The 11197-nt window shown below is 34.7% G+C and overlaps 1 pseudogene across 1 annotated transcript in view; it reads left to right on the top strand.

Annotated features, from left to right (window-relative positions):
- Positions 1-2829: 2829 nt before the first annotated feature.
- Positions 2830-11197, top strand: part of LOC310892008 (adhesion G-protein coupled receptor V1-like) — a 71522-nt pseudogene continuing 63154 nt past the window's right edge. Inside the window, exons 1-5 of the transcript in view lie at positions 2830-2843; positions 3397-3541; positions 6430-6995; positions 8200-8470; positions 9269-9598. The product of the transcript in view is annotated as an adhesion G-protein coupled receptor V1-like (transcript). The remainder of the gene's footprint in view (positions 2844-3396; positions 3542-6429; positions 6996-8199; positions 8471-9268; positions 9599-11197) is intronic.

The raw sequence follows: 11197 nt of genomic DNA, 5'->3' as shown, positions 1-11197 counted from the left end.
CCCTGGCGCAACTTTAGCCCATTCCCCCTTGTCCTGTCACCAGGCACGTGGGAGAACAGACCAACCCCCACCTCGCTACAGCCTCCTTTAAGGTACCTGTAGAGTGCGATAAGGTCGCCCCTGAGCCTCCTCTTCTCCAGGCTGAACAACCCCAGCTCCCTCAGCCGCTCCTCATAAGACTTGTTCTCCAGACCCCTCACCAGCTTCGTTGCCTTTCTCTGGACTCGCTCGAGCACGTCCATGTCCTTCCTGTAGCAAGGGGCCCAAAGCTGAACACAGTACTCGAGGTGTGGCCTCACCAGAGCCGAGTACAGGGGCACAATCACTTCCCTAGCCCTGCTGGCCACGCTGCTTCTTATACAGGCCAGGATGCTGTTGGCCTTCTTGGCCACCTGGGCACACTGCTGGCTCATATTCAGCCGACTATCAACCAATACTCCCAGGTCCCTCTCGGCCAGGCAGCTTTCCAACCACTCATCTCCCAGCCTGTAGCTCTGCTTGGAAGTGGGGGAAGAAATTCTCAAGCAATCAAGTCATAGAACATTTTCTGGAAAATGTATGATAAGTTATGTTAATTCTGTAAATTAGTTGCTTATATATATATATATATATATATAAAATATAAAGTTTTAAAAGCTATTTCATGTATAGTTTTATACATAATTTTGGAATTCTTAACATTCTATGCGTACTTTTTCTCACTATATACAATGTAATATAAAATGTATTTGTTTATATACATATGTAGATAAACATAGTCACCCTCATATTTCCCTTGCAGATACAGACTCTTTCTGTTCTGGATACCAGACGTGTGAAACATTTTGCAGTGGAGGAAGAAGACTATTTGATTATTGTGAGTCACACAAACAGTTCCAGTTCCATCCAGGTTTGAATATTCTTCAGTCTTCTCTGGCTTTAATGTGGGTAGTTTGCTTATTTCTGAAAGGATAATGAAAGGAAGTAAATCTATAAGCATGTATTTCTGACATATTATTTTTGTTTCTATTGGAAATTTATAACAGTTAAAATTCCAGACTTGTTTGGATGTATAAATACTCTCTACCTGAGTGTATAATTTACATCTGGTTTGTTTTTATTGCTACTGTTATTTCAGTTTTGAAATGTAGCATGTAAACAAAGAAGTAGCTTCTGAATATAAACCTGTTCCTCTGAAGAGCAGGCACAGCTTCTTGCAGTAGGGTTAATTACCAATTACTGAGGGAACATTGTCATAATATATGCATTTTATAACACCCTCTGGGATAAGATGCTGTTGTTACTCCAGCAGATGATATTTGCAATAATACAGAGGTTGTATTAGTAGAACGAGTAGCTATGCCTTATTGACAGCATTCTGACAATATAATTTTGTATAGGACTTCTCTGAAAAAACATAAGAACATAAGAAAATGTTAGAGCCACAGTACTAAGCCAAGCTGCTTCTGGGATTTGTGGATATCTTCAAAATCTGTTACCTACAATAGCCTAAAAAAGTGACCAGTGACCTAAATGATTGTCCTGAGTACATTTATAGCTAGCTATCTAATAAACGACTTCATGATGGTGAAAACCTATTTTTAATGGGTGTAGGAGCTCCTAAAAATACCAGTGATGATATGTCAGTGCTTTGTGTATGTTGACTATGTTCATTTACAGAAACAAACAAACAACAACAACAACAAAAACACACAAATTGCATTACGTGATACATTTTTATCTGAAATCTTTTAAGGTTTTCATTAGCTGAACTAATTGGTTGCTAGGAAATGTATGCCATCAGTGGACTGGTTTGCGGATTGGATTAACTTGTCTGTGGGAGTTTGATATTTCTATGGTAACAGTTTCTTCATTCTGCTGTGATATTTGATCTGTGTCTGATTGTCTGTTCCTTTTCTTCCTCATTAGTCTGCCTTAATCACAGTGAATGAGCCCAGGGGCAGAAATGAATTTGTGCCGCTCACTCTAATTAGAGAGAGGGGAACCTATGGGACGGTCGTCATAACTTTTGAGGTGAGTTTATCCAAAAGACTTCATACAGTAGTCTGTTGGATTAAACTGAGAGGCTGTAATCATAATTTATTGAAGTGTTTGCAAAAGGGGAAGAAGGACAAAATACCTACATCTACATTAGGTAGATCTGTTTCATAAAAGGGATTCATATTAACCGTCATATAGAAAATACTGTAATTATCTGACTGTTTAATTGACTGTTTAACGTTAAGAGGTACTAGAGAAAACCGAGTATATTCTGTCATTTAGAAAGGTACGTGAGGCAACATCAGTATGTATTACTGGAAAATAATGCATATTAAGTATGTAAGAAGTGTCTTATCTAAGTTTTTTTAATTTTTTTAAAAAATATTTATTTTACATACAAATATTCAAGTGAGTCTTTAATGATTATCCCAACTTTGAACTGTGAGTGCTCAGGATTTGGTGAATTTCTGTATCTATAATCATCTGTATCTTGATCTCTATCTTGAATCCCCTGCAAATGAAGCTTTTGAAATAATTAATCATGTTGAATACTTATCCTGTTATTTACATATGTGATTTGAATGTGATACAATTACTGACTTCATTGCTTTCTTTTTCTTATCTAGCTCAGACTCTATTATTTACTTTAAAATTATATATAAAATCTTTCATATAGATATTTCTGTACTAGTTGCCTGGTCCTATAGGGTAAGGCTTTAATCTAGACCTCAAAGCTTTAGTCTAGACCTGTCAAAACCAGAAAAGCTTTGCACTGGATTTTATTAATACTAAATATAGCATGAATAGTTAAAGTACTGAATATGATTCTCTGTGCAATTTTTTGCAAATATGTTTGTTTTAAGGTACAGTAAATCTTACTCTCTGGACAATTACTTAGGTCTGTCTCACATCATTATATATGTATGTTGAAAAATAATTTACAAAATGTTCTAAAACCAAAAAATCCCATATGACCTTTAAGAGGCTTTGTAGTATTTTGAGTTTGACTGTTAAATTTAGTATCTTTAATATCACAAGTTAAGATAGAAGGGACACAAAACCAGTAAGTACTATTACTTTGTCTTGGAATTTATTATGAAATACTATTGATTCAAACTGAATTTGCATGAATATCCTTTCTGTAATATGAAAGAGTCAGTTATGCATCAGAATATACTAAAGAGTCCCCATAGGCCTATATGGAAGTAGTTTTCTTCCTCTTATTCTGGAAATACGGGATTTCTTCAGAGTGGTTGTTCTGACTTACACTGTCTGCCAGAAAAGAGCAGATTTTCACAACTGAATGTTCATGTAAGTTGTAAGTTGGAGATGGCTGAACAGATAGTCATTTGTTATGCAAGTCACACTGCATATTGGTTATTGTACTTGCACTGGATTTGTATTCCTGCTTTATAGACTTCTCATCAGACAAATCAATTCTTTGCAGATAAAAGATGGTCCAAACCCAGCTGAAGAAGACCTAAGTCCAGCTAAGGGAAATATTACATTCACACCTGGGAGATCAAAGCTGATTTATAATTTAACAGTGCTTGATGATCAGGTAGGAACAAGCTGACTTCATCTTAGGCTTTGATACGTAGAAGGTTAACTGAAGTTCTGGAAAGACTTAGAGTAATAAGTTACAAAAAGGCTTGGCTTAAATAAGGTTAAAAGCAGTTCTATTTGATGAAGTGATGTTAAATTTTGGCTCTCTGGTCTATTATTTTTACTCTTTCCAAGCTCCCTCTTTAATTCTCATCAGTGAATAGTTTTAGTTTATGTGCATATCCTGGCTGAGCAGACATGTTATCTTTGTCACTAAAGAAAGAATATTACACATTGAAGATTCACAGGGAAAAGGCAGATTCAAAAATATTTTTTGTCGTTGTTTGTTTGTGGTTTTTTTTTTTCAAATATGTTTCAGGGTAGAAACATATTTGAAAAAATCCTAAAAATAGATGAGATTCCTGAAACAAACATGCAGTCTTGTGGAAAGCATGAATACTAGGTGATAATTAACATTTTTCTGTTTTCAGATTGGCCAATTGAAAAAAAAAAACAACACACACACAAAAAAACCAAACCAAAACAAAAAAAAACCACAACATAACTCATAGGTTGTGAGGCTTTCTTTTTATCTCAGAGTAAACAAAACATTCTTCTAATTTGCAACTTGTGATTTTCCTTTTTTCTTACCTGCACTTTTCTTTTGTGTTTTTCTTTTCCTTTATAATAAGCTTAAGAGGGAAAACTGAGACATCAAAATAAGTATATATGATGCAAAACAACTTAGTAAGAAATTCATAAGAAAACAATAATGGTGAAAGGTGTGTGTCTCAGAAGTGAGCACAGAACTGTAAAGCAGCTTGTTTCCTTTTTACTCTTAGTTATAAAAAATGTCCTTCCACATTTCTACTGATACTCTAGTGTTAAGAGGCTGTGCCAACCTGGGGTGCTGAAGTGTAGAAACATCTCTTTCCAATTCAATGTAATATTTCAGTGACTTACACACAGAAATAAATTATTAGGGTCTTTTCTCTTGGGAGGATGTGATTTTATTTATTTTTATTCTGAGAAATGCTCTCAAACTTCTGTTTCTAAAAGTTTGATCTGTATTTGGTGTGTCTAGTCAACGTCTTTCCACTCTTTGAAAGTCTTTCACAAGTGTATGTGAAAGATGAATTTTGCACAAAAACCTTTATTGATGATGATGATGATAGAGTTCACAAGAATCCAGTAACACTACTGTCAGAACTTAATTTGAGCTTTTAGGATCTGAGTTAGGGAAATCAATGAAACAAGTATTTTTCTGAATTGTGCAGCCTTACAGAAGGTAGGGGACTGCAGTTCTGATTTCCACAGCTCTGCATTTATAGTACTTTTCCTGTGCAGGTTTCCTTTTTAAGTATAATTGCAACTTTAAGAGAAAATTAAAGAGGCAAGGCAGCACTGGAAATCATTTATACTATTATATTCGAAGTTTGACTCATGTATTTATTGGTCAATCATGATGTAATTGAAAGCTCCACAATGCCTTATTTATGTAGGATACTAAGATTTTATCTGCAACTAAAATGGCATGTACGTTCTGACTGTCAAATGCGTATTTTTGTACTGCAAGACAGTATATGAACTAGTGAACTAAAACAAGCGTAAGTTAACATCAATTTTAATAAGATAAAATAGGAAATAGTAGTGTAGGAGAGAGGTGACAGAGAGCTTGCAAATCTCACGCTGGAAAAAAAAACAAACAACCTGCATCAGTCAATAATATTATGCAAGTTTAAGTGCCACAAGTCAAACAAGGGACAAAATTGGCCTCAGCTACAAAGACAGCGGCGTGCATACCCTTTGTGCCCTGAAACAGGATCTAAGGGTGGCCAATTAACAAATGTGTAAAAAGAGAAGAAATATTGGACCACAAGGAATTCTGAACTTTTTTTGCTCAGTAAACAGAACTACATGGAAAGGATTCATCAGCCCTATAACAAAGCAATGCCATTAGTAACACATAAGCAATTTTGTTGTGGAATTTATCTCAGAAGCAAATAATACTGTTTTTTCTGAGAGTCCACAACAAGAATGAGATGTGAGGATCTTATGTAATATTTAAATATTTCCTTCTAATCTCTCTGTATTAATAAAATAATGATATTTTCCAGTTAAACAGACTTAGCCTATCAAGACTGGGGAATAAAATGTAATAATATAAAGTAAAAAATATTAAATTCTGCAATTCAAGGCTTATAAACCCTTCTTTTTTGTCTGCTGCATCAGTTATTAGAGACTAAAGAGCTAAAACTAAAGTGCAGTTCTAAACAAACCACATGTAGAAATGCCAAAGTCTAATTAATAGATAAGCATCAGCAAGCACATTCTCAGAGCTGTGACTGAAGCTGTGCTGGGAATGTGAGTCTGTCTGAAAGTAGGAACTGTTCTTTTTCCCGTTGAATAGGAACAAAAGGGCCAAGGTAGGTTGTGTTCATATGTTGTTCCTCTGTTCTTTCAGGCATGCATAGATGTAAAATGGTGTTAACATCAGCAAATAAAGATGTCAGACTAAATAACTGTCAGGAACACTTGTGTCCAAGCAGAGCAACTTCCACAAGTTGAGTTTGGATCTCCTCACACTCTCTAGTTGGAAAGAGAGAGCTTCATCTGATTCTTGCCTAGTTTTTGTTTGCCCTTTTTTTTTTTTTGTCTTTTCCCACTTTTTCATATTTCCATAGCATAGAAGTATGTCTTAGAAAATGGAAACATTCAATTTTGAGAAGGGATTTTCAAAGTTGCAAGCGAGTTTCTTTTTGCCTGTTTATTTTAATGTGAAAAGGGTTGTAATGTTTGTATTATTTCCCTTTATTGCTAAATATACATAACATATTTCTAAGTAAGTGTTCTGCATATATTTGAAATGGGACTTACACCCTGTTGCTACTATTATTTTTCCAGATACCTGAAAATGATGAATTGTTTGTTGTTCATCTCAGGAGTGTGGAGGGAGGGGCTGAAATCAACACCACAAGGAATTCTGTTCAGATTAATATTAAGAAAAATGACAGCCCTGTGCGATTTGCTCAGAGCACTTACATGGTGCCTGAGGAAGTCGAAATGCTCACAATTCAAGTGATTCGTGGTAAGGATGACAGTGGAAAATTAATTGGACCTGATGAATGTGAAGTCTCCGTCAGTTACACCATCATAACTGGGAATTCAACAGCACATGCGCAGCTCAATTTAGACTTCCTAGATCTTCAGCCAAATACAACTATTGTCTTCACACCTCTAGTTCATGAAGTATATATGAAATTCAAGATCCTTGATGATGCCATACCAGAAATTGCTGAGACCTTCCAAATTATGCTCCTTAAGGACACGTTACAGGGAGATGCTGTTTTGGTTAATCCATCTGTTGTTCACGTCACCATCCAACCAAATGATAAACCCTATGGAGTGCTTTCAATCAACAGTATCCTGTTTACTCAAACTGTTATCATTGATGAAGACCAAATTTCAAGGTACTACAGATCTTCAAACAGTATCTCGTCATGTTAAGGGATTTGTTTGGCACTGTAAAGCATCCTTAGGATTTCACTGACAGTAATTATAAAATCAGTAGTGAAAAATTAATATAGAAATCACCTACTGTGTAATTATTATAAACGATATAGAATTTTCAAGGGAGAAAATGTCTAATTATGCAGAAGTATTTTAATATTTATGAACTATATATGAGAACTGTAAATATTTAATGACATTATCAAAATACTGAAAAACCCTTAATCTAAAAGATGGATCAGTGAAGTTGTGATGCGGCCACACACCCATTCATACAAGTGGAAAATATATTTCAGGCTTCCTTTCCCAGTAAATCTTTGTCTATACTGTATTTAAAGTCAGTCTCTGGTTAAAAAATGGTGGTGAGTGTCTTCTGTGAAGTACTGAATACCCATAGACTTCCAAAAAAGTTAAATACATGTAATTTTACAGATAAATTAAAAACAAATCTCCACACAAATCTTTACAAGCAGAACTAATATCTATACAATATTGCCAGTTTTAGTAAAAATGTCCACTGCTAGCTAGTGATGGTGGTTCATCCCCAGAGAAAGAGGTAATGTATCAACCTATGATTTTATGAACAATTTCTAGTATGTAGAGCCCAGCACTTCAATATTCACTTTTTTTTTTTTCTTTCTTATACACAGATACAGGAAACGTGACATTTCCATAATCACAAATATTGATAAATTATATTTCAGTGCATAGGCAAATAGTTGAGTCACTTTATTTTAAATAAAATCATTATTTAAACACTCATGCCTGACAATTGTATTTTGATATAGTCCATAAAACAGTGTAGAAATTTAGTTGAGAAAAAGTTTTCTGAAATTTAACATCTTTCCTGAGAAAAAATATAAACATGCCAACTTTCCTCTTCTCAGTATCTTTCTTACTGTAAACAAAATAAATTTTAACTAATGTCTTTAGATATATTACTCATGTCTTTATGTATATTATCTCATGAATAAGCAACCTGAGAAAAGTCTACTTCTGTGGTATGATTTCACAAATTTTAAGTCCTGACTCAAATGTCAGTAGCAGCAGTTAATATCGATTCCACTGAAGTCAGTATAAATCTTCCAGGGAACAGATAGCTAAGTAAACCGATATTAATTATAATTGCATGTTACAGATTTTTATTTTCATTCAAAACCACAGGTTTGAAGGGATCACGATCGTAAGAAATGGTGGAACACATGGAAATGTTTCTGTGACCTGGGTCATAACTTGAAATAGCAGTGATCTGTCACCTGTGACTGCAGACCTTGTTCCAGAGACCGGGGAGATACATTTTGATCAAGGACAGATGCTGGTCACACTTTCACTGACCATTATTGATGATAACATACCAGAAGAAGCAGAGCCCTATCTTCTGAAGCTCTTAGCTCATACAATACAGGGAGGCGCAGAAGTCAGCGAACCATCTGAGGTAAGTTTGATTTCAGAACTTGTTTTGAGGAGGTGATAGATAATAATTAGGGAGTAGGATTAGGATTAGGATCCACCAGTTTTGGTGGATTGGCTAAATTGAAGTAGTTGTGCTTGAGTTTAAGTGAAGCAAGCTGATGTATTCTCAGTATAAAGAGCCACATCCAAAGTCTTTGGCTTAACATATTTTATAAGGCCAGACCTATTTAATGCAGTAGCATTTAGCTTAGAATATTCCCATCATAAATATCATTGCATAACTGCTATCTTGATTGGTTGCTTGCTAAGAGAAGGTTGAGCATTTATTTTCACTTGCTTATTTGCTGTAGGTACTGGAATGTTTTACACAGAGTAACAGCTTCAAGAGGATGGCTTAGTGATTAAGACTAACCTCTGAACTTTTAAATAAGGGGTAATTAGCATTACTGACAATTCTGTGACTCAGGTCCCTACTTTGCTTTTTGAACATATGATTGGAATGAATTTGGTGAATTAAATGATTTTTTCACAGTCTGAAATATATTCAAATTATTCACTTTGGCTGCTGAACCAAAAATCAGTTATTCAAAGCTCATTCTGACATAGATGAGGCATAGCAGGAAAGTTGCTGCTATCAGTGGTGTGCTGCTTGTGCACAAGCAACACTTTGGGGCTGTCAATCTGATTTCTTTCTTGAGTGCCAATTCACTAACGATAAAAATGTATGATGACAGTCAGGACATACTTTCATGAAAACGTGAAAACTGTGGTGTATATTAATTGTAGCATTGAGTAAGTGATGCTGTTTTCTGTTTTGCAGCTTTTGTTTTACATTCAGGACAGCGATGATGTTTATGGCGTAATAAAGTTTTATCCTTTGGAGAATCAGAAGATTGAAAGTAATCCAACAGGACGCTTTTTATCCTTGAGTTTTGTAAGGGAGAAAGGAACAGTTGGAAATGTGCAGTTAGTTTATACTGCACTGTATATTCCAGCTGGAGCTCTGGATCCTGAGAGAGCAAAAGATGGCATTCTAAATATGTCTAGAAACAGCATCCTCCTGTTTCCAGAAGGAAAAACACATCATACTTTGAGTATACCAATAAGAAAAGATGCATTTCTTCAAAATGGTGCTCATTTCCTCATACAGGTATCTCAGCTGTTTTTTTTTTGTTTTTGTTTTTTAGCTTATTTAATATGAGGAATATGATTCAATAATTGATCCTTCCCCTTGACTGTAATTTAAATGACCATTCCTGTAAAAAAAAAAAAAGTGCTTAGCTCTGAAGCAAAGATTTTCTTATTTAAAAAGACATCTTTCATAACTATGCTATAAAGTTTTCTATCCCTAATCATTAGTAATTAAACAAATTTTAAAACTAAAGAGGATTCAGGTACTAATCATGGAATTTATCAAAATGAGATCAGCGTTGTCTGTTGCTTGCCCCTTGAAGCATGTTTCTGCTTGGCCTCTGACTTGGAACGTGAAAAAAATAAGGTTCTTAAAATTAAATTACTGAAGCAGGAAAAATTTCAGAAATGACATGCAAGTAAATGTATCTTGGGCTTGATACAGGTCCTTCTCCAGCAGGTCATCCCCCAGCCTGTACTGATACTTGCGGTTGTTCCTTCCCAAATGCAGGACTCTACACTTGCTCTTGTTAAACCTCATCTGGTTTCTTCCTGCCCAACTCTCCAGCCTGACCAGGTCCCTTCCAACCCCTACAATTCTGTGATACTGTGATCTTTGCTCTTCCAGCTGAACTATTCTAAATTAAAAAGGGTCAAATATACATTATATATTATATGTATATTATATTGCATTTATATATAAATTTGTTAGGAGAACTTACTTTTTTTTTTCCCTGTATAGTTTTCTTCACTTTTTTCTTTCCTTTTTTTTTTTCTATCTCAATTTGTAAAAGATAACTTTTATCATCGTTGAAGGTGTTGATGTTATATCCATGAATTTCAAATTTGCCAGGTTTTATATTTTCCTTATAGTCTACCAAAGACGTTGTAATCACTTCTAAGACCTTTGAAAGATTTCCTCCCTCCACATCCTTCTCCCTACATTCTCTTACAGGAGGAATAATGAGAACAAAAAGTTTTGCCAGAATTATATTGTTTATCTAATATGCAATTTTATTTATTTATTTATTTATGGCATTCACAGTTAGATTAGGAATTGCCTTCTGAAATACTAGAACACGTTAGTATGTTTTATGATTGCAAGAGGTTTGAGAGATCCACAAAATTCTTAAATGTCTAATTCCATGTATTCAATGTTTTTTTTTTTTTTTTTTTTTTTGTCCTTTGACTGTAGTCAAGACACACATCTGATAAATATTTCAGAATGTTCAGTCATTCCAAGCACTTTGCCTGGATTTTCAAACTGTAGATTCCAATCTGTTTTTTTTTTTTTCTGTACTTTCTCCATGAACTATAAATAAAATCTTTGTTTGAAGAAATTAAATCAGAGGAGCTTTCCAGCTCAAATAATTAATTTAGAAACTCATAGAGAAGGAAAACACCACTATTTATCACTGTGACAATCCTTCTGCATCGTGAATAAATGATAATCTCAGTGAACATGTTTAGAATGAGTTGTACTTAGGCAAAATAAAGAATTGACTCAGGAATCAGCAGAGAAGCAAATGAAACTGTAGGATGAATAAAGGTACAGGAGATAATGTTAATGTGAGATATATTCCTTAGTGACACCTTCAATTAAATAACGTGCTGTAAT

The sequence above is a fragment of the Anser anser genome (genome assembly GCF_964211835.1).
Source record: "Anser anser genome assembly, contig: HAP1_SCAFFOLD_87, whole genome shotgun sequence".
NCBI classification, from domain to species: Eukaryota; Metazoa; Chordata; class Aves; order Anseriformes; family Anatidae; genus Anser; species Anser anser.
Note: the sequence above shows the minus strand (reverse complement) of the source record. Positions and strands in the feature narration are given on the sequence as shown.